Source organism: Mytilus californianus, unplaced genomic scaffold (assembly GCF_021869535.1).
Source record: "Mytilus californianus isolate M0D057914Y unplaced genomic scaffold, xbMytCali1.0.p SCAF_3, whole genome shotgun sequence".
Classification (NCBI taxonomy): domain Eukaryota; kingdom Metazoa; phylum Mollusca; class Bivalvia; order Mytilida; family Mytilidae; genus Mytilus; species Mytilus californianus.
Genome location: NW_026262679.1, coordinates 830266 through 853143, shown reverse-complemented (window position 1 = coordinate 853143; position 22878 = coordinate 830266). Strand labels below are relative to the sequence as shown.

General features: G+C 34.0%; 1 long non-coding RNA gene across 2 annotated transcripts; it reads right to left on the bottom strand.

Annotated features, from left to right (window-relative positions):
• Positions 1 to 1353: 1353 nt before the first annotated feature.
• LOC127733798 (uncharacterized) lies at positions 1354 to 22145 on the bottom strand. 2 transcript variants are annotated; one of them, XR_007997159.1, is made up of 4 exons: positions 21787 to 22145; positions 20494 to 20764; positions 3465 to 3517; positions 1354 to 1665 (listed from the first exon to the last, which is right to left on the bottom strand). It is a non-coding gene; the product is annotated as an uncharacterized LOC127733798 (long non-coding RNA). The 2 variants fall into 2 exon arrangements; XR_007997160.1 differs by having other exon boundaries at positions 20655 to 20764.
• Positions 22146 to 22878: the final 733 nt, after the last annotated feature.

The window sequence follows — 22878 nt, the reverse complement described above, 5'->3', positions numbered from 1 at the left end:
CAGGTACACAACAACAAGTACTTGGCATAGTTAATTAAAATGCAACTGTAGTTGCACAGTGCAGAAACCGGAAGTTGAAGAACAGGATCGGCTACCACGGCGCCACCTATTCAGGAACGATAATTTGCTACTTTATATAACTGCGAAATAACAATAACGTTAGACGGGTTCGCGTGCATAAACAGAAATGCGCTTTAAATTGTATAATATAATTCATGTTCAGTCGACCTTTAATTATTATATCAACGACTGAAATGATTTATAAACATCTAGATTACAGATAACACTCGAAATTAACCCGACCTCTTTCCACACGGAATTCAAATAATTCTAGTTTGTCAATCGGTTGACTGCTTATAATAAAAAATTCAAATATATCAAAAGTTTTTAAAACTAACAAAACACAATGATCGTTTCTCTATTTCCCAATGTAAATGAAATGAAACAAAAAACATTTTATATCACAATAAGAAGAGGAGAGAATCAACATTTTCTGGATCTACTTGGAGCCTAATGACCCCCCACGTAGATAAGTTGGATATCGCGGAAAGAAAGATTAACACGGCAACCAGAAAGGCATTAAAGCACTGCCTTTAAAAACAAAGCAATATTACCTAAATAAAGCATATTGTGTTTACCTGAAATACAAAGCAATATTACCTAAATAAAGCATTTTGTGTTTACCTGAAAAACAAAGCAATATTACCTAAATAAAGCATATTGTGTTAACCTGAAAAACAAAGCAATATTACCTAAATAAAGCATATTGTGTCAACCAGAAAAACAAAGCAATATACCTAAATAAAGCATGTTGTGTTTACCAGTACATGAAAAACAAGCAATATTAAACTGCATTTTCACAACTTCTGGTACTAAACACTCCTTGAAATATGGTTTAATTGGAAATGTTAGAAGATTTATTCTATATTTACTATAAAATCTATATTTTTCTATAATTTCAACCTTTAAGTAAAGCAGAACTAACAGAATTTGTGAAAACAGAAATAAATGTTTGAGTATTTCTAAGGAATCTGTAAAATTTAATTTAATAGACAATGTGTGAAGGACCAATTAACTTATGAATACTTATTAAACAGTGTTATAATATTATTTCCATGGGTACAGGTGAACAACAAATTTAAATGTTCAACAAAGTACATATTTTCTAAAGGCTTGAATCCAGACTTTTGTAAAACCATGAAAATACAATGTTTCCTTAATCCAAGAAAATTGGTATATAACAAAAATAAAAGAATCCCCAGTAAATATGAAATATCTTGCATACATGGCTGCCTTAGTGCCATTGCCTATTAGGACTTAGATGTAATATTTTTTTAAACTTGGACTACATAAAAAAGTCATTTACATTCTAATGTAAAATAAACAAAACATCAAATTTTAGTCATTATTTTGTTGTTTATATTAAGTTTTTACCAGTTTCTGATGTTTGATACACATTATATAAAACTGTATCATGGAGACCAGTTGTATTGGCATCACAAGTTATATTAAACTCAGTGATCAACGAATACCCTTCTTCAGGGGAGATAATACATGTACATCGTACAGATTCAGATGAATCCTGTCTGTTATCTTCTATAGGCTGAACAAAGTTATCAAAGGCAGAATGTGAGGTCTTTACAGTAGCGCTTTCCAATAAATTTCCTGTAATACAAAAAAAAAGTCATAAAAAATGTCACCTTACATACATAGAACAAAACATCCAAAAACATTTGATACCTCCAGCTTTTAATTAATCTGCAGTTAAAATGTTTTCAATTTTCAGTCTCAGAAATTTGATTTTTTAAATGAAGCAAATTCAACAGATAGAGAGTTTTACAGAATTTGCCTCATTTAAATATCAAATTTCTGAGACTGAAAATTGAAAACATTTTAACTGCAGATTAATTTTGAAGAAAGGTTTCAAAAGTAAGAATAATATCTAATTTTACTCTTTGTCCTTTAACTAGACAGGAATTACCAATAAAATTATTGATGATGAACCCAATGTTCTCAGAAGTTAAATTTTACAGTTTCTTTTAAAAAGTTCAAGACATTTTTGTTCTAATTGAGTGTTCATTTATTACAATGTAAGATATAAATAGATATGAAGAATTATAATAAATTAATTAGCCAACACTTTTTTTTGTGAGCAAGAAGGAAAACAAGTTCTAAACAAAAACGTGTATGTAAGTTGGCAAAAACAAATTGAGAGTGGCAAAAAAATGCAGTTTTGGTGAAAGAAGTGGAAAATAAGAAATTGAACCAGGGGAGACCCTGTATAGAAATCTTAGATATTTGAGATTGAAATGTTTCCCTTTTGTATATAAACTAGAGGCTCTCAAAAGCCTGTGTCGCTCACCTGTATCTACTGTGTTTTTGGAAATCATATGAAATAAGGTTAAAATCATAATAAATAGTATTAGATACCCTAATAATGATTGAGGCCAAGTTTGGTTTAATTTGGCCCAGTAGTTAAATTAAAAGCAGGTCATCCCATTGTAGTCTTACAATAGTTACTGAAGACCCCCCTTATCATTATTTAAATTAGTTTTCAAGTTGTGACCATTTGAAATTGTTTTTTTTTTCACAATTTTCCCTTAGACTTCTATAGTAAACCCCTATGATCTATTTTTAGCCATGGAGGCCATGTTGGTTGGATGACAGGGTCATCAGATACATTTTTTAATCAAGATACCCTATTGAAAATTGTGGCTAACATTACTTCTATTTGGCCAAGTAGATTAAGTAGAAAAGATTTTTGTAAAAGATTACAAAAATTTACGAAAAATTGAATATAAAGGACAATAACTCCTTAAGGGGTCAATTGACAATTTTGGTCAGGTTTGACTTATTTGTAGAGCTTACTTTGCTGAACATTTTTGCTGTTTACAGTTTATCTGTATCTATTATAATATTTAAGATAACCAAAAACTGCAAAAAAATTTCCTTAAAATTACCAAATCAGGTGCAGCAACCCAACAACGGGTTGTCTGATGCGTCTGAAAATTTCAGGGGAGATAGAGCTTGACCTAATGAACAATTTTATTCCATGTCAGATTTTCTCTATATGCTTTAGTTTCTGAGATATAACCAAATTGCATTTTACCCCCCCCCCCCCCCCCCCGTTCTATTTTTAGCCATGGCGGCCATCTTGGCTGATGGGCGGGGTCATAGGATAAATTTTTTAAACTAGATACCCATAGGATGATTTAGGCCAAGTTTGGTTTAATTTGGCCCAGTAGTTTCAGAGAAGATTTTTGTAAAAGTTAACGAAGACGATGACGGATGCCAAGTGATGAGAAAAGCTCACTTGGCCCTCTGGGCCAGGCGAGCTAAAAATGTTGATGCACTGAATTTCACACAAGCATAATATAATGATAAAATAATATCACAATTTCTTATCAACTGTTTATTAAACAATAATATCTTGTCTTCAAATACTGAAAGCATGCATGTCATACCTGTTTTTTTGCGGAAAATACTCGTCATTCTAACTGCTACATTTTCACAATGCCTAAAATAAGGGACAAATTAAAAATCAAAATGAATGTGGGAAGGTAGGAATAAAAGTTTTATTTTTAGACATGGCTTGCTGGTCATTTATGGTTGTACATTCATTTGATGTACACAAAATTACTCAAGATAGCACATAGGGTACAGGGGGATTTTTGGGAAATTCCTTAATACTCTCTCATGTCTGTTTAAATAGAATAACCCTTTTGTCAAATATATGAGAATTTTTTCATTATGACCATATCATTCTTATGAGAAATTAAAAGATTTATTTCTATCAAAAAACAATAAAAGTATTAAGATAAAAGTGTGAGATATATTTGCTGTTGTTGTAGCTAGAGTATTTGCATAGACTTGATAATTCTTTTAATTTCTGAGGAGTCAACAGAATAAAGCTGGATTTTACCACTAAATTACAAGCAGACTTAACAGTTTAAAAATATAGAATATAGATAGAAAATTTTCAAAGCCATGTGTACATAAGCATAAAAGTGCAAAATTTATGGAAAAGCTTAAGCATTACGGATAATATTTTTTTTGTCTTTGCTGCAAATAATATTGTGAAAAGAGACAAATGTTTTACTTTTACAGTTCTGCTGCTGTCAACACTGAATGTCAAATTTTCTGATTAGGTCCATTCAGTATTTTATAAGGTCCATTTCAGAATTCATACACATTACAGATTATTGATTTTTGGCAAACAATTGCATTGGCACTGAAATATCTTGAATGATATCAATTAAGTCCTCAATTCCCCACTCTCAGTAATACTCCAGTGTACACAGATAATATACAGTGTTTATAACAAAACATGATTTTCTGGTAGGAGGAACAAATATACACCACTGTCCCAGGTTAGGGGATGGTTGAACGCTCACAAACATGTTAAACCTGGCTAAATTCTTTATGTGCCTATCCCAAGTCAGGAGCCTGTAATCCAGTGCTGAGTGGTTGTCATTAGTTGCTGTCTGTTTTAGCTTAAATCAGACTGTTGATATTCTCATTTGAATTGTTACACATTTTGGCATGCCAATACTATTATAGCTTACTATACAGTATTCAAACATTAAAAACTAGAGGCTCTGAAGAGACTGTGTCGCTCACCTGTATCTTCTGTGGTTTAGGAAATTATGTAAAATAAGGTTAAAATCATATAGATACCCTAATATAATGATTGAGGCCAAGTTTGGTTTAATTTTGCCCAGTAGTTAAATTAAATGCAGAAGATTTTTGAAAAGATTTACAAAAGTTACCAATAAATTGCAGAAAATAACTTTAAAGGACAATAACTCCAATAAGATGTTAATTGCCAATTGTTCATGTTAACTTATTTGTAAACCTTTCTTTGCTTGATTTTTTGCTGTTTACAGTATATCTCAATCTATAATGATATTGCAGATAATTAACAAAATATAAAAAAATTCCTTTCCTCCGCTCCAATATTAATTTCCCCCAGGGCCTGTATAATGCTGAAAATTGGGCAGAGGTTCCCCTGACCCCAACTAATCTGCGGGGTTTGGGGGGGGGGGGGGGGGGGGGGGGGGGGGCATTACCCAATATAAGTATGCTGAAAGAAAAGATATAATAATGGTTTATAGCAAAAGTAACACTGAATAATTCTGACAATCAGCACGCCCCCCCCCCCCCTCCCTTGAAAAAATTGCACCCCCTGGAAAAAAAATCAAGTCATCCCATTGTAGTCTTACTATATTTACTGAAGACCCCTTATCATTATTTAAATTAGTTTTGAAGTTGTGACCATTTGAAATTGTTTTTTTACATTTTTCCCATAGACCTATAGTAAACCCCTATGTTCTATTTTGACCAATGGGGACCATTTTGGTTGTAGGGCAGGGTCATTGGATACATTTTTCAATCAAGATACTCTAATGATAATTGTGGCTAAGTTTAATTCCATTTGGCCAAGTAGATTAAGAGAAGATTTTTGTAAAAGATTAAAAAAATTTAAGAAAAATAGTGAAAAATTGACTTAAAAGAGCAATAACTCCTTAAGGGGTCAATTGACAATTTTGGTCATGTTCGACTTATTTGTAGATCTTACTTTGCTGAACAGTTTTGCTGTTTACAGTTTATCTGTATCTATTATAATATTCAAGATAATAACCAAAAACTGCAAAATTTCCTTAAAATTACCAATTTAGGGGCATCAACCCAACAACGGGTTGTCTGATGCGTCTGAAAATTTCAGGGCAGATAGATCTTGACCTGATGAACATTTTTTTCAGATTTGCTCTGAATGCTTTAGTTTCAAAGATATAAGCCAAAAACTGCATTTTACCCCTATGTTCTATTTTTAGCCATGGTGGCCATCTTGATTCGTGGGCGGGGTCATCGGATACATTTTTTAAACTAGATAACCTAAGGATGATTTAGGCCAAGTTTGATTTATTTTGGCTCAGTGGTTTCAGAGGAGAAGATTTTTGTAAAAGTTAATGATGACAACGACGGACGCCAAGTGATGAGAAAAGCTCACTTGACCCTTTGGGTCAGGTGACCTAAAAATGTGCAAACAGGCCCTTGTGACATGCTAGTTTCTTAGTTTTTTTCTTGATGTAAGTCATAATTTTTCTATTTACAGAAGTTTTCAAGATAATAGACAAAACTTTTTTTACCCCAATGTTCTATTTTAAGCTATGTTGGCCATCTTGATTGGCAGGCTGGGTCATCAAACATTTTTTTTAAACTAGTTACCATAATGATGATTGTGAACAAGTTTTGTTAAATTTGGCTCAGTAGTTCCAGAGGAGATGATTTTTGTAAAAGTTAACGAAGACGACGGACGCCAAGTGATTAGAAAAGCTCACCTGGACTTTCAGCCAGGTGATCTAAATAATAAGAATAACAGCAAGAAAAAACATTTTCTGTTTGAGGCACAAAGACTGATGCATTCAATTTCAGTTTTCCAGATTTCCAAAGATCTTTCACTTTTGGAGATTATAAAATAAATTTTCAAACCAAAAATTTGACAGACCCGAATTTCTAGATAATGTTAATCAAATGTTCTGGAAATTCAGGTCCATTAAAAAAAATAGTTAAGGAGTTTGGTTTTTATTTTATACTCTCAGAAAGTGAAGGATCATTGGGAATCTGGGAAACTAGTTTAAATACAAAGAAGGTCATTGCACATCTTGGATGGAATTGTAACTTATTTAATTATTACTTTTGGATATTTCTGGAAATATTTGGCTCCAACAAGCACACAAAAGATAAGAATTTGTATATATGCAAAAATGTCTAGCTGTCAATGAAGATTTCAAGGCAAAATTGGGTTTCAAAGTTGAGAGCAAAATTCTATCTCAAAGTTCAGACGAAAAAAATGGTTTCAGTCAGCGTTATGATGTAGTAAGGAAGGTGTCACAGCAAACAAGAGGCTCATGAGAGCCTGATATCGCTGGCCTGTAATTTCAGTTTCAGGCATTAGACTTATTTGTAGATCTTACTTTGCTGAACAATTTTGTCATTTACACTTTCTCTCTTTCTATAATAACATTAAATATAATACATAACCCAAAACTGCAAAATTTCCTAACTAGAGGCTCTAAAGAGCCAGTGTCAATCACCTTGGTATATGTGCATATTCAACAAAGAACACTCTCCAACTAGAATTCATGACAAAAATCTGTTTTGTTGATCTTGTATTGCTGATCATTTAGCCTGTTTAGTTTCTCTCTATCTTCTTTAGTTTTTGCTCAAAATACAAAAGAGGATAAAAAATCCTCATTTAAGGGCAATCACTCCTATAAAGAGTCACAGTCACAATCTACTTAACTATATCGGCAAAATTTGACTTGTAAGTAGATCCTGACTTGCTGATCATTTTTGTGATTTAAAGTGTATCTGCATCTACTATAATTTTCTATCATACATGACAAAACACAAAAAAAAAAAAAATGTGAAAATCGTCTTTACAGGGCAATAAAGGCATCAGTTGTATACCGGTGTTCAAAAGTCATAAATCGATTGAAAGAAAACAAATCCGGGTTACAAACTAAAACCAAGGGAAACATCAACTATAAGAGAAAACAAAGGAACAACAGGAACACTGTAGTGCAACAAAAACAAACAACAACATACATAGAAACAAACTGACTTGGTACAGGACATTTTAAGAAAAAATGGTGGGTTGAACCTGGTTTCATGGCATGCCAAACCTCCCGCTTTATGACAATGTTAAAAAATATCGCTAAAACACTATGTGACAGAAATACAGCACAAACACATGCAAGAACATTCATAACAGAGAAACTCACAACAAATAATATAATAGTTGACACAACATGCACACCACAGAACAACAACGAACATATTCCATCAACAAAAAACACCACAGGATGTCAAAAGCAGTGATGCGCAATCTCAAACATTATACAATTATATCCACAATATTCGTCCAAACAATTTTCATGACAATGATGGTATGGAAAGGCAATTTTATAATTTTTTGGACTACAAGCGATGAGACGTAACACATTATTCAATCGAAACCTTAATAAAAACATCAAAAATAAATACATGAATGTTGGATGTACAAAATACCAAGACACATTGTAAATAGCAATGTAAATTCAATCTCAGAATAACAGTCATATTTGGTAATAGGTCACGTTCGGTACTTAGCAGACAACATAGATGTTAAACCACAATCTAAGACGTGGTAAAAATGTCATTAGTTAGTTTAGACACAGACACATCATATAGATCAATCAATTCGTGATGGTTTCCATTAAACTCCAATAAGGAGTTGTCTGACCATTTCCTCCATATTGTCTTCATTGTAGATTTTGTTTTACTGATCTTTTTTGCCTAGCCAAGTTTCTATCTGTCTATCATAATTTTAAGATATAAGGCAAAAACGCAAAAAATTGGTCAAAATCATCATCAAAGGGCAATAACTCTAACAAGGAGTGGATTGACGATTTCGACCATGTTGACCTATTTGTAGAATTTGCCTTGCTGATCATCTTAAAGTTTCTCTGTATCTACCCCTGCAAAATGCTGTCCTGAAAAAAATCTTTTCTATCAGGATGTCCCAGAAAAATCCCAACACTGGTTATTTTGTAAATCCTGATATTTCAAGTGTCCCAGGAAGTCCAATGAAGTCCTGAAATCTGTTTTCCTGATATTTCAGGAATTTCCAAGACTTTAAATTTGTTTCATGAATTTCTGGGATATTTCAGGACTCACAATATTAGATCAGCACAAGTTTATCCTGATTTTGCAAGAACTCTTAGGACTTTAGATTATTAACAGGAATTACTGGGATATTTCAGGACGTCAAATATATGGGTTTCTTTTCAAGTAATTTAAAAATTCTTTATCATCAATTAGACATGTGAGACAGTGAATGAAATGTATAAATGTGCCACCGGTTTTCCATTTATATTTGTGTTGACACTGGACAGGAAGTATTATGGACATAAAGAGTGAGGCCAAATGAAGGGTAGCACATGGCTTTATACATTTTCTGCAATTACTATAAACTTTAAACATTAAGATGGTAAATAAACAATAAATGGATAATTTTTTATTATAATATATATCTAATATTCAAGATATAGGTCCTGCATTCAACTGGGGCACATTTCAAAGAAAATAGAAATTAAAATTCCTTAAATAACCAACCCCCAACACATTTAGAATTTGAACTTGGACAACAAGCAAAGATGTCTTCTATCCTGAACAAAATGGATGCAGATGAAATAGTTCCAAACAGTTCTATATTTTAACATTAGATTAATAGTGCAGATGTATTCTTCTGGGGACATGACTGTTTGATATTAAGGAGCATTGATGTTTACATGCATTTTGGATAATATCTTTTGGTAAGTACAAATAAATTAGATTCCACCATTTTGAATATGTGCATATGACAATAAGAGTAAAGAAAAGACTTATAGAATGTTTACCTAACATTTACTGTGATCACCATCATAAATAATTAGCATTACATGGTTATAAATAATGAAAAATTATTTAAATAGTAAATATGCTTTTAATAACTATATATAAATCATTATTCTTAAACAAAAACATATATCAAAAGAAAAATGCAAAACATAGAACTGTGAGAAAATTCACAAAAGATATGCCCCAAGCAAATTTGCAGCAATATCTCTGAAATAAGTCGCTTAATTCAAGAAACATGCTGCTGGAATGCATCTTTTATGTTAATACTTTCAAATATAAGATTGGGTAAAAAAAATTGCTAAAACTGAATTGTCAGGAGATATTTTAAAGTCTATGATATATGAATACGTCAAATTTTCTTAGTCCTTAATGTCGGGGTACATTTATACACAAAATATATACATGTAGTATGTATTCATTCAAATAAAGAAAGAAGCATGTTGACTTTAACAAATATGACATACTAATGCATGAGATATGGTATTTCATATTATTTTTATCATACTTTAGATCCAGAACTTTTATTTTGTTTCAGATTTACTATTAAAGACGTTCAGCAGCTCTGATATTTTGCAAATCTATTGTGAGGGCCAAGATCTGTGATCAGCTTAAACTAGTCAAGAGGGCTTTTGGGCAAATAGGAGAGAATTGAAGATGAAAAAATAAATAAATTGCTTTGCCGAGCGCAGCTGGATACGACAGCAGAGGTCCAACCCTGAATAGTTGGGGCAAAAATGGACACAATATTCCCGCTTGATACAGGTCTGAATTTGGATTGTAATTAAATATTTGACACATAAAAGGTTTCTGACACAGAATAACTGTAGTCAAAGAACTAAGAATTGGTTATATGATTTGAATTTATATTCAGTTTTTTGCTTTTGTGCAATACACTTTGATATTGCGTATTAACCCCACTCCCCCTTTTTTTTTGCAAAAAAAATATTTGAAGAATTTTTCTTTTACATTTCTGAAATCTGAAATGAGAAAAAATTGACCCCCCCCCCCCTTTTTTCCCCCAAAAAAATCTTTCCCTCAAGATATGGTCATAATCTCAATTCAAATTTCCAATGGAGTTTGCAACCATAATTACCCATTTAACAAGAAATGATTGTAACAGGATGCTGTTACGAAGTCTCCCAAACGAAGCTCCCATAATTCGTAATTCCCAGGGTCGCCTGACATTGGGCAAAGTACAGTGAAAATTGGTTTGGTCCAGTAAAGTTATATGCATAAGTGATGCCTGGGGACTAACCCTGTATATCATTCAAATCATCTTGGCATGACAAACCAGAATATATATGGTTAAGGGACGGGGATCTCGACCATTTACAAGATATTAGAACTTTCTCAAATGGCAGGGGGTCGGGATGACCCTTGGGGACTAACCCTTTATATCATTCAAACCATCTTAGCATGACAAACCAGAATATATATGGTTTAGGGGTGGGGATCTTGACCACTGACAAGATATTAGAACTTTCTTTAATGGCATGGGGTGGGGGTGACCCCTGGGGACTAACCCTGTATTTCATTTCATGTGCTTTATCATGACAAACCAGAAGATATATGGTTTAGGGGTGGGGATCTCGACCATTTACAAGATATTAGAACTTTCTCAAATGGCAGGGGGTCGGAATGACCCCTGAGGACTAACCCTGTATATCATTCAAACCATCTTAGCATGACAAACCAGAATATATATGGTTTAGGGGTGGGGATCTTGACCACTTACAAGATATTAGAACTTTCTTAAATGGCATAGGGTGGGGGTGACCCCTGAGGACTAACCCTGTATTTCATTTGATTTGCTTTATCATGACAAACCAGAATATATATGGTTTAGGGGTGGGGATCTCGACCATTAACAAGATATTAGAACTTTCTCAAATGGCAGGGGGTCGGGATGACCCCTGGGGACTAACCCTGTATATCATTCAAACCATCTTATCATGACAAACCAGAAGATATATGGGTTAGGGGTGGGGATCTCGACCATTTACAAGATATTAGAACTTTCTCAAATGGCAGGGGGTCGGAATGACCCCTGAGGACTAACCCTGTATATCATTCAAACCATCTTAGCATGACAAACCAGAATATATATGGTTTAGGGGTGGGGATCTTGACCACTTACAAGATATTAGAACTTTCTTAAATGGCATAGGGTGGGGGTGACCCCTGAGGACTAACCCTGTATTTCATTTGATTTGCTTTATCATGACAAACCAGAATATATATGGTTTAGGGGTGGGGATCTCGACCATTTACAAGATATTAGAACTTTCTCAAATGGCAGGGGGTCGGGATGACCCCTGGGGACTAACCCTGTATATCATTCAAACCATCTTAGCATGACAAACCAGAATATATATGGTTTAGGGGTGGGGATCTTGACCACTTACAAGATATTAGAACTTTCTTAAATGGCATAGGGTGGGGGTGACCCCTGGGGACTAACCCTGTATTTCATTTCATTTGCTTTATCATGACAAACCAGAATATATATGGTTTAGGGGTGGGGACCTCGACCATTTACAAGATATTAGAACTTTCTCAAATGACAAGGGGTCGGGTGACCCCTGGGGACTTACCCTGTATATCATTCAAACCATCTTAGCATGACAAACCAGAATATATATGGTTTAGGGGTGGGGATCTTGACCATTTACAAGATATTAGAACTTTCTCAAATGGCAGGGGGTAGGGATGACTTTGGGGACTAACCCTGTATATCATTCAAACCATCTTAGCATGACAAACCAGAATATATATGGTTTAGGCGTGGGGATCTTGACCACTTACAAGATATTAGAACTTTCTTAAATGGCATGGGGTGGGGACGACCCCTTGGGACTAACCCTGTATTTCATTTCATGTGCTTTATCATGACAAACCAGAATATATATGGTTTAGAGGTGGGGATCTTGACCACTTATAAGGTATTTGAACTTTCTTAAATGGCAGGTGGTGGGGATGACCCCTGGGGACTAACCCTGTATTTCATTTAGTGGGTTTTATCATTTAGAACATTTTCAATTAAAAAGATTGTGTCTATCACAAACGGTTTTCAATTTATAATCATTTGAAAATTTTAAAAAATAAAATCCCATAGTCTATAGTAAAACCCTCTTTTCTTTTTGCCCCTCAAAGAACCCCTTTATAAACCCCATTGCACAAACAAAACCCTGATTGCACCACTAGACATGTTAGTCTAACATATTGTGAAACCCTAAGTTAATCTGACAAGCGGTTTTGGAGAACGGGTGCGGACAAGTTCAAATTTAAAAGAGGCGGAAGAGGAAGAGGAAGAGGAAGGGGAAGAATAATAATAATAACAAGAAATGATTGTAACAGGATGCTGTTACGAAGTCTCCCAAACGAAGCTCCCATAATTCGTAATTCCCAGTGTCGCCTGACATTGGACAAAGTACAGTGAAAATTGGTTTGGTCCAGTAAAGTTAATGCATTAGTGATGCCTGGGGACTAACCCTGTATATCATTCAAATCATCTTGGTATAACAAACCAGAATATATATGGTTTAGGGGTGGGGATCTCAACCATTTACAAGATACTAGAACATTGGGGGTGGTGGGAAACCCTGGGGACTGACCCTATACATCATTCAAATGTTCGAGAAACGACGAACAGGAATATATATGGTCTAGGGGTGGGGATCTCGACCATTTACAAGATATTAGAACATTGGGGGTGGGGGGAACCCAGTGGGGACTGACCGTATACGTCATTCAAATGTTCGAGACATGATGAACAGGAATATATATGGTTTAGGGGTGGGGATCTCGACCATTTACAAGATATTAGAACTTTCTCAAATGGCAGGAGGTCGAGATGACCCCTGGGGACTAACCCTGTATATCATTCAAACCATCTTGGTATGACAAACCAGAATATATATGGTTTAGGGGTGGGGATCTTGACCGCTTACAAGATATTATAACTTTCTTAAATAGCAGGGGGTGGGGGTGACCCCTGGGGACTAACCCTGTATTTCATTTGATGTGCTTTATCATGACAAACCAGAATATATATGGTTTAGGGGTGGGGATCTCGACCATTTACAAGATATTAGAACTTTCTCAAATGGCAGGGGGTCGGGATGACCCCTGGGGACTAACCCTGTATATCATTCAAACCATCATAGCATGACAAACCAGAATATATATGGTTTAGGGGTGGGGATCTTAACCACTTACATTAGAACTTTCTTAAATGACAGGGGGTGGGGGTGACCCCTGAGGACTAACCCTGTATTTCATTTGATGTGCTTTATCATGACAAACCAGAATATATATGGTTTAGGGGTGGGGATCTCGACCATTTACAAGATATTAGAACTTTCTCAAATGGCAGGGGGTCGGGATGACCCCTGGGGACTAACCCTGTATATCATTCAAACCATCTTAGCATGACAAACCAGAATATATATGGTTTAGGGGTGGGGATCTCGACCATTTACAAGATATTAGAACTTTCTCAAATGGCAGGGGGTCGGGATGACCCCTGGGGACTAACCCTGTATATCATTCAAACCATCTTAGCATGACAAAACAGAATATATATGGTTTAGGGGTGGGGATCTCGACCATTTACAAGATATTAGAACTTTCTCAAATGGCAGGGGGTCAAGATGACCCCTGGGGAATAACCCTGTATATCATTCAAACCATCTTAGCATGACAAACCAGAATATATATGGTTTAGGGGTGGGGATCTTGACCACTTACAAGATATTAGAACTTTCTTAAATGGCATGGGGTAGGGGTGACCCCTGGGGACTAACCCTGTATTTCATTTCATGTGCTTTATCATGACAAACCAGAATATATATGGTTTAGGGGTGGGGATCTCGACCATTTACAAGATATTAGAACTTTCTCAAATGGCAGGGGGTCGGGATGACCCCTGGGGACTAACCCTGTATATCATTCAAACCATCTTAGCATGACAAACCAGAATATATATGGTTTAGGGGTGGGGATCTCGATCATTTTCAAGATATTAGAACTTTCTCAAATGGCAGGGGGTCGGGATGACCCCTGGGGACTAACCCTGTATATCATTCAAACCATCTTAGCATGACAAACCAGAATATATATGGTTTAGGGGTGGGGATCTTGACCACTTACAAGGTATTAGAACTTTCTTAAATGGCAGGGGGTGGGGATGACCCCTGGGGACTAACCCTGTATTTCATTTAATGGGTTTTATCATTTAGAACATTTTCAATTAAAAAGATTGTGTCTATCACAAACGGTTTTCAATTTATAATCATTTGAAAATTTAAAAAAATAAAATCCCATAGGGTTCTATAGTAAAACCCTCTTTTCTTTTTGCCCCTCAAAGTACCCCTTTATAAACCCCATTGCACAAACAAAACCCTGATTGCACCACTAGACATGTTAGTCTAACATATTGTGAAACCCTAAGTTAATCTGACAAGCGGTTTTGGAGAACGGGTGCGGACAAGTTCAAATTTAAAAGCGGCGGAAGAGGAAGAGGAAGAGGAAGAGGAAGAGGAAGAAGAATAATAATAATAGTAAGAACTGAGCAAAAACAATAAGTCTTCCCAAACTTCGTTTGGGAGACTTAATAATAATAATAAGAACTGAGCAAAAACAATAAGTCTTCCCAAACTTCGTTTGGGAGACCTAAATATACCATACTGCTAACTTAATCTAATTTATAATAGAATTTCAAATATGGTTTCAAATCTTTCATATGGATTTCTTTGTAAAAAAAAAAAAAGATGCAAGATTTGCAGATATCTTTACTGGTCTTCCTTTATAAATATGCATTTCTTGAAATATAATTTAAAAGCAGTGTAAGGGAGGTAATCAAAACGCTGTGTTTGGATTACCTCCCTTACACTGCTTTTAAATTGTCTTAAGTAATTTTTCATTAACCATTACTTTATACATAATTTAAAAGCAGTGTAAGGGAGGTAATTCAAATGATAAGTTTGAATTACTTCCCTTACACTGCTTTAAATTATGTTATTGTCCATTAACCAGGACACCCTTGTTTTTCCCCCTAATTCCTAAACAGATTGAGCCATAACCCCCCAAAGCAAATCCTAACCATCCCTTTGTGGTATGGAAACTTGTGGTATAATTTCAGAGATCCATACACCGTTCCACAAGTTATTGTCTGGAAACTAGAAAAATGCTTATTTGGGCCCCTTTTTGGCCTCTAATTCCTAAACTGTTAGGACCATAAGTCCCAAAATCAATCCCAACTTTCCTTTTGTGGTTATAACCCTCGAGTTTAAATTTCATAGATTTCTATTTAATTATACTAAAGTAATTGTCCGCAAACCAACTGTCTTCAGACGACAACGTTATACCAATATAAGATCGCAAAATATTTGGGGTCGTATAAAAACTATATAAACTATAAAAAAATATGTCTTGAAATATCCCAGGACTTCCCAAGAAAACATCTTGAAATGTCCCAGGAGTTCTCAGGACACTATTGGGACATTCCAGGTTAAAAAGTCCTGAAAAGTTTTTAAATCCTTGGACTTCTCAGGACAATCCTAGGATATTTCAGGTTTACTAGTCCTGAAAAGTCCCAAAACCCTAGGACTTCTCAGGACAATTCTTGGATATTCCAGGTAAACTAGACCTGAAAAGTCCCATTTGGTCCCATGCTTTTAGGATCAGGATTTCCTGGGATATCCTAGGAAATCCTGTTCCAATACTCTCCCTAGAAATCCTGAAAAGTCTTGAAATTTAATTTCAAGAAGTCCTGGGATATCCCAGGAAAATATCTCAGGAAGTCCCAGGAAGGTCTTGGGATAGCCTAGGATATCCCAATAGATTCTTGCAAGTTTTAAGGATAGATGACTTCTTATAGGATAGTTTGCCTTCTGACAGTTTTTACATGTATGGACAATTGGTAGAGCTCAACATCCTGAACATTTTTGCTCTTGTCAGATTATCTCTCTGTATAATGGTTTTCAAAATAATAGACAAACTTGCATTGTTACCTCTATGTTCTATTTTAGCCATCTTGGCCATCTTGGTTGGCAGGTGGGGTCATCAGACATATTTTTTTAAATTAAATACCCCAATGATTGTTGCCACGTGTGATTAAATTTAGCAAAGTAGTTTCCAAGGAGAAGAATTTTGTAAAAAAATGACAAAAATTTAGGAAAAATTGTTAAAAATTGACTATAAAGGGCAATAACTCCTAAAGGGGCCAATTGACAATGTTGGTCATGTTTGACTTATTTGTAGATCTTACTTTGCTGAACACTAATGCTGTTTACAGTTTATCACTATCTATAGGTTGCAATTCTGCAAATATAGACAATGCAATTTCCCATAGGAACATAGGAACTCCCTTTGCGGCTGAAACTGACAATTTTACTATGAAGTTTCGTGAAAAATAATATCCCAGAACAGAAAGTTTATATGCACTACTATTTTATTCAAAGGTCAAAATATAGGGCTGTGCAGCATATTTTCAACATTTATATGCCCTGAACTTCTAAGAGTTTAAACTTGTACTAAAATTCTATACTACCCTTACCTCCATATTTTGACCTCCTAAGAAATTAAAACACAGAGATCATAAATGGGAACCAGTACGTTAACAAATTAACAGATCTATGAATATTATATATAAAAGAGGCGTGGTTTGAGAAACAGCTGTATTTACAAAGTGCAACCTATAATAATATTCAAGATAATAACCAAAAACTGCAAAATTTCATTAAAAATTACTAGTTCAGGGGCAGAAACCCATCAACAGGTTGTCTGATTTGTCTGAAAATTTCAAAGGCAGATAGATCTAAACCTGATGAACATTTTTATCCTGTTGTATTTGCTCTAAATGCTTTAGTTCAGAGATCTAGATATAAGCCAAAAACAGCATTTTACCCCCTATGTTCTATTTTTAGCCATGTTGGTTTGGCAAGCGGGGTTATCAGACACATTTTTTTAACTAGATACCCTAATGATGATTTTGGCCAAGTTTGGTTGAATTTGTCTATGTTGTTTCAGAGGAGAGATTTCTTTAAGATTACAAAAATTTACGAAAAATTGTTAAAATTGACTATAAATAACTCCTTAAGAGGTCCATTGACCATTTTGGTCATGTTTGACTTATTTGTAGATCTTACTTTGCTGAACATTATTGCTGTTTACAGTTTATCTCTACCTATAATAATATTCAAGATAATAACCAAAAACTGCAAAATTTCCTTAAAATTACTAATTCAGGGGCAGCAACCCAACAACAGGTTGTCTGATTCGTCTGAAAATTTCAGGGCAGATAGATCTAAACCTGATTAACATTTTTACTCCATGTCAGATTTGCTCTAAATGCTTTAGTTTCAGAGATATAGGCCAAAAACTGCATTTTACCCCTATGTTTTATTTTTAGCCATGGTGGCCATGTTGGTTGGTAAGGGGGGTCGTAGGACACATTTTTAAAACCAAGATACCCCAATGATGGTTATGGCCAAGTTTGGTTAAATTTGGCCCAGTAGTTTCAGAGGAGATTTTTGTAAAAGTTAACGATGACAGACGATGGACGCCAAGTGATGAGAAAAACTCACTTGGTCCTTTGGGCCAGGTGAGCTAAAAATTAACTATTTCTGGACAGTAACTCAACAATTAGTTGTCCTATTGGTCTGAAGATTACTTGACAGGTAGATCTAAACCTGTTTAACACTTTCACCTGTGTCAGTTTTGCTCTTACTGCTCTAGTTTTTGAAATAAAAGCCAAAAACTTCATTTGACCCCTATGTTCTATTTTTAGAAACTGCCCCCATGTTTTTTAAATGGATCAAATCCCCGAATACAATCTAAAAACTGCATACCCTAAGGAACATTTTTTTAAAGTTTTTAAGTATTTGGCAAAGTAGTTTCAGAGAAGATTTTTGAAAAAGTAATTAGACTTTCACAAAAAAATGTTAAAAAAAAACGTTATAAGGGCAATAACTCCTTAAGGGGTCAATTGACTATTTTGATTATGTTGACTTATTTGTAGATCTTACTTAGCTGAACATTTATTGCGTTTTATACTTTCTCTCTATCTATTATAATATTAAAGAAAATAACCAAAAGCAGTAAAGTTTAATAAAAATAAACTATTTCCAACAGTAACCCAACAATGGTTATCGAACTTGACTGAAAATTTTATGACAGATAGATCATGACCCATTTATCACTTTCACTCCCTTTCACTTTTGCTCTAACTGCTGTAATTTTTTTATATATAAGCCAAAAACTGCTTTTGTCCCCTATGTTCTATTTTTAACCATGCTGGCTGTTTGTTGATGGATCAAAACTTCAGATACATTTTACAAACTAGATACCCTAAGGAACATTCAGTTCAAGTTGAGTAGTTCCAGAAAAGAAGATTTTTGAAAAAGTAATAGACTTGCACGAAAAAATGTAAAAAATAAACGTTTCAAGGGCAATAACTCCTTAAGGAGTCAATTGACTATTTTGATCATTTGACTTATTTGTAGATCCTACTTAGCTGAACATTTTTGTCATTACTCTTTCTCTCTATCTATTATAATATTAAAGATAATAACTAAAAACAGTAAAATTTCACTAAACTATTTTGGACAGTAATCCTACAATGGGTGGTCCAATTGGTCTGAAAATTTCATAGCAGATAGATTTTGTCTTATTCATCACTTTAACTTATGTCACTTTTGCTCTAAATGCTATAGTTTTTGAGATAAAAGCCAAAAAACTGCATTTGACCCCTATGTTCTATTTTTAGCCATGGCAGCCATGTTTAATAATGGATCAAAACTTCAGATACACTTTATAAACCAGTTACCCTCAGGAACATTCAGTTATAGTTAAGAAGTATTAGGCCCAGTAGTTTCAGAGGAGAAGATTTTTAAAAGATAGCAAACATGATGAACAAATTGTGTAAAGTTGTCTTTAAAGGGCAATAACTCCTTAAGGGGTCAATTGACAATTTTGGTCATATTAACTTTTTTGTAGAACTTACTTTGCTAAAAACATTTTTGCTGTTTACAGTTTATCTTTATCTTCAATAATATTCAAGATAATAACCAATAACTGCAAAATTTCCTTAAAATTACCAATATAGTGGCAGCAACCCAACAATTAGTTGTTCAGTTCATCTGAAAATTTCAGGGCTGATAGATCTTGATCTATTGAACATTGTCAGATTTGCTCTAAATGCTTTAGTTTTTGAGATATAAGCCAAAAACTGCATTTTACCCCTATGTTCTATTTTTAGCCATGGTGGCCATGTTTGTAGATGGATCAAAACTTCAGATATAATTTATAATCTAGATACCCTAATGAACATTCAATTAAAGTTTGAAGGTTTTTGGACCAGAAGTTTCAGAGTAGAAGATTCTTGAAATAGTTCATGACGACAGACGATGGACGCCAATTGATGGCATAGGGCCAGGTGAGCTAAAAATTTAAATCGCCTTTCAAGACATCATAATTATTTGGATTAATAAAACCGTAAAATACAAAAGTGTAATTATTTTGAAAACAAGAATGTGTCCATAGTCAAGGATGCCCCACTCGCACTATCATTTTCTATGTTCAGTGGACTTTGAAATCGGGGTCAAAACTAAAATAAGAAAGATCATATCATAGGGAACATGTGTACTAAGTTTCAAGTTGATTGGACTTCAACTTCATCAAAAACTACCTTGACCAAAAACTTTAACCTGAAGCGAGACAGACAGACAGATGAACGCACAGACGCAGAGACCAGAAAACATAATGCCTCTACTATTATTGTAGGTGGGGCATAAAAATATGTTCAAAACTGAGTCCATACCCATTTGCTTGTGAAAAACACATTCATGGAGATTTTTAACATAGAATCATGATTTGTACTATCAACTGCAATAACCCAAACCTATTTGCTCGTGAAAAGTATATAGTTATTGAGATTATAAATGTTGAAAATTACTTTGTTTTATTAACTGTAACAACTCAATGCTATTAATGTAAAACATTAGTAATCTATATGGAGGAAAGGGATAAATGAACAAATAAAATTACTTCATATGATTAAAATCTGTGAAGATTCTGTTTCTTTTCATCTGTTCTTTCATCCACCAACATTCTGGGTTTCCCATCCAATAATCTTTTGTCTTTCTGGTATATTTCGTCTTACATTTTGTAATCATGAAGAATGTCTGAAAGAGATAAGGAAGACTTACTTCGTTTTTTCTAATGGTGTGGTTATCTTCATGGATTTTTTCATTTGTTCTCTGATCCAACTACACCTTTGACCATTAACATCAGGACAACCATGTTTAAGGTGATATGTCTAAAAAAAAAAAAAACAGTTGTTCAAAACAAAGCAAGCTTTTGTCTATCATACTGACTCATTCAAAATAAATACTATGATTTTTCCAGGGACCATTTAAAAATTTATTATAATGAAGAGACAATCACATCAATTGATTTTTTTTCTATTTTTCATAACCTTGAACTTTGACTCCAAAATAAATAGACTTTTTATATCGCGATGACCGTGAGGTCATTCCGATGATAAGCTATCGCCTAGTTTTTAATTACTTAACTTTCGTTTTGGGTTTGTAACCGATCTATAAACATGATAAACACGCGGATATTAACGAGTGCAAAATAACATTCCTTATCGTTTGTTATAAATACATCTCTTCAATGAATACTGATAACAATATTTTTGTTCAGAACATAAATTAATAATATGAAAATGTTTTGTCGTAAGATATATATATATAAGTAAAAAAACATTGATACGGTAAAGCATGCGGAAGAATATTTCAAGAACATTTTGCGACAATCCCGGCAAGGACCGGTAACTCTGCATGGAAGATTGTTTTTGCAGGAAAATATGAATGCCTACTCATATCCAATCTTTTAGAAAAATGTAATTTTTACAGAAGAGTGTCCACCATGCACTTGCACTGCACTCTTATTAGAATAGTAGAATAGAATGATATACAAATGGATGAAAATTATATATACATGTAACTGTTATATTAATATAATATATAACAACAAACCAGTCATTTATTCATCATCCATGCACGAACTTGTCTCAGATAAAATATCTCTGTACATTAACCTCAGTTGCAGGTATAGAGATGTGATTTTTTTCTGTGACAAGTGCTTTTGGCAATCTACAAGAACTTGCGGTCATCCGATGTTCAGTACTTCAGTACTTTGATTCCCCTTTGTTACGGCCAGAAATCACCTTTTAATTGTAGCCAACAAAAGACACAAATCAATAATAAAATTTAACAAGATTTATTATACACAAGTTTACAAGAAATATTATACAAATTGAAATGTCAACTTAACTGTTAAAATATCTGTCCGATCCTTTGTCTTTTCTTTATCCGGAATTCTTCTCTTAACTGTACGGAATATGTCCAATAAGTTCAAAATCTAGTATGATGTAGTTAACGTAAAAGAAAGTGTCCATCCAAAGCTCCAGAGATCTTTTGAGAATCCAATTATATTAATGTCTAATGTGTAGTCTAACTTTAGTGTCTGTATATATATAGTTGTCACGGAAATCTCTAGAACACTGTAGAACGAAAACTTCTAGAATACGGTAGAAGTTTAAATTACACACCGTAGATTATGATCATTCCAGAATTATTATGTAAGTCAAATAGAAAGTTCTAATCATTCCATCAGTATCTATGATTGTTCCAGTGATTACTACACAGTTATAACATTATTTTGTAAACAACTACGTATTGTGTAAACATATTATACATGTTATAAGGCCACACAAAACAAATTAGGCCAAGATAAATAAATATAATACTTGCAATATCATAACACCTAGCTCCCACCTTAAAAAAAGTTTGAGTGTAACAAAAACTTTTCATGAATAATATATACAAAAACACAAAGTATGTATACAGTATTTTAATAAGATCTAGAAAAGGCATCTGCTTTTACATTACATTTACCTTTAAAATGTTTTTCAATAACATCATATTCCTGCAACAATAAACTCCACCTAGTCAACCTCTGGTTCTTGTTCCTCATTTTATGTATGAAGGCGAGAGGATTATAATCAGTATAACCAAGAATAGGATGCATAGTGGGATTTAAATATACATCAAAATGTTGAAGTGCACACAACAGTGCAAAGCACTCTTTTTCAATAGTTGAATAATTTTTCTGGTGTTTATCTAATTTCTTAGAAAAATATGATATCGGTTTCTCAACATTATCATCTGTCTCTTGATATAAAACGGCTCCAACTCCTACACCACTTGCATCAACAGCAAGTTTAAATTGGTTTTCTAAAGTCTGGAGTGATCAGAACTGGACTATTAATTAAAAGTGATTTGCTATTTTCAGAAGCATTTTGACAATTATCACTCCAGATGAATTGAGAATCTTTCTGTAAGAGATGAGTCAATGGTTGAACAA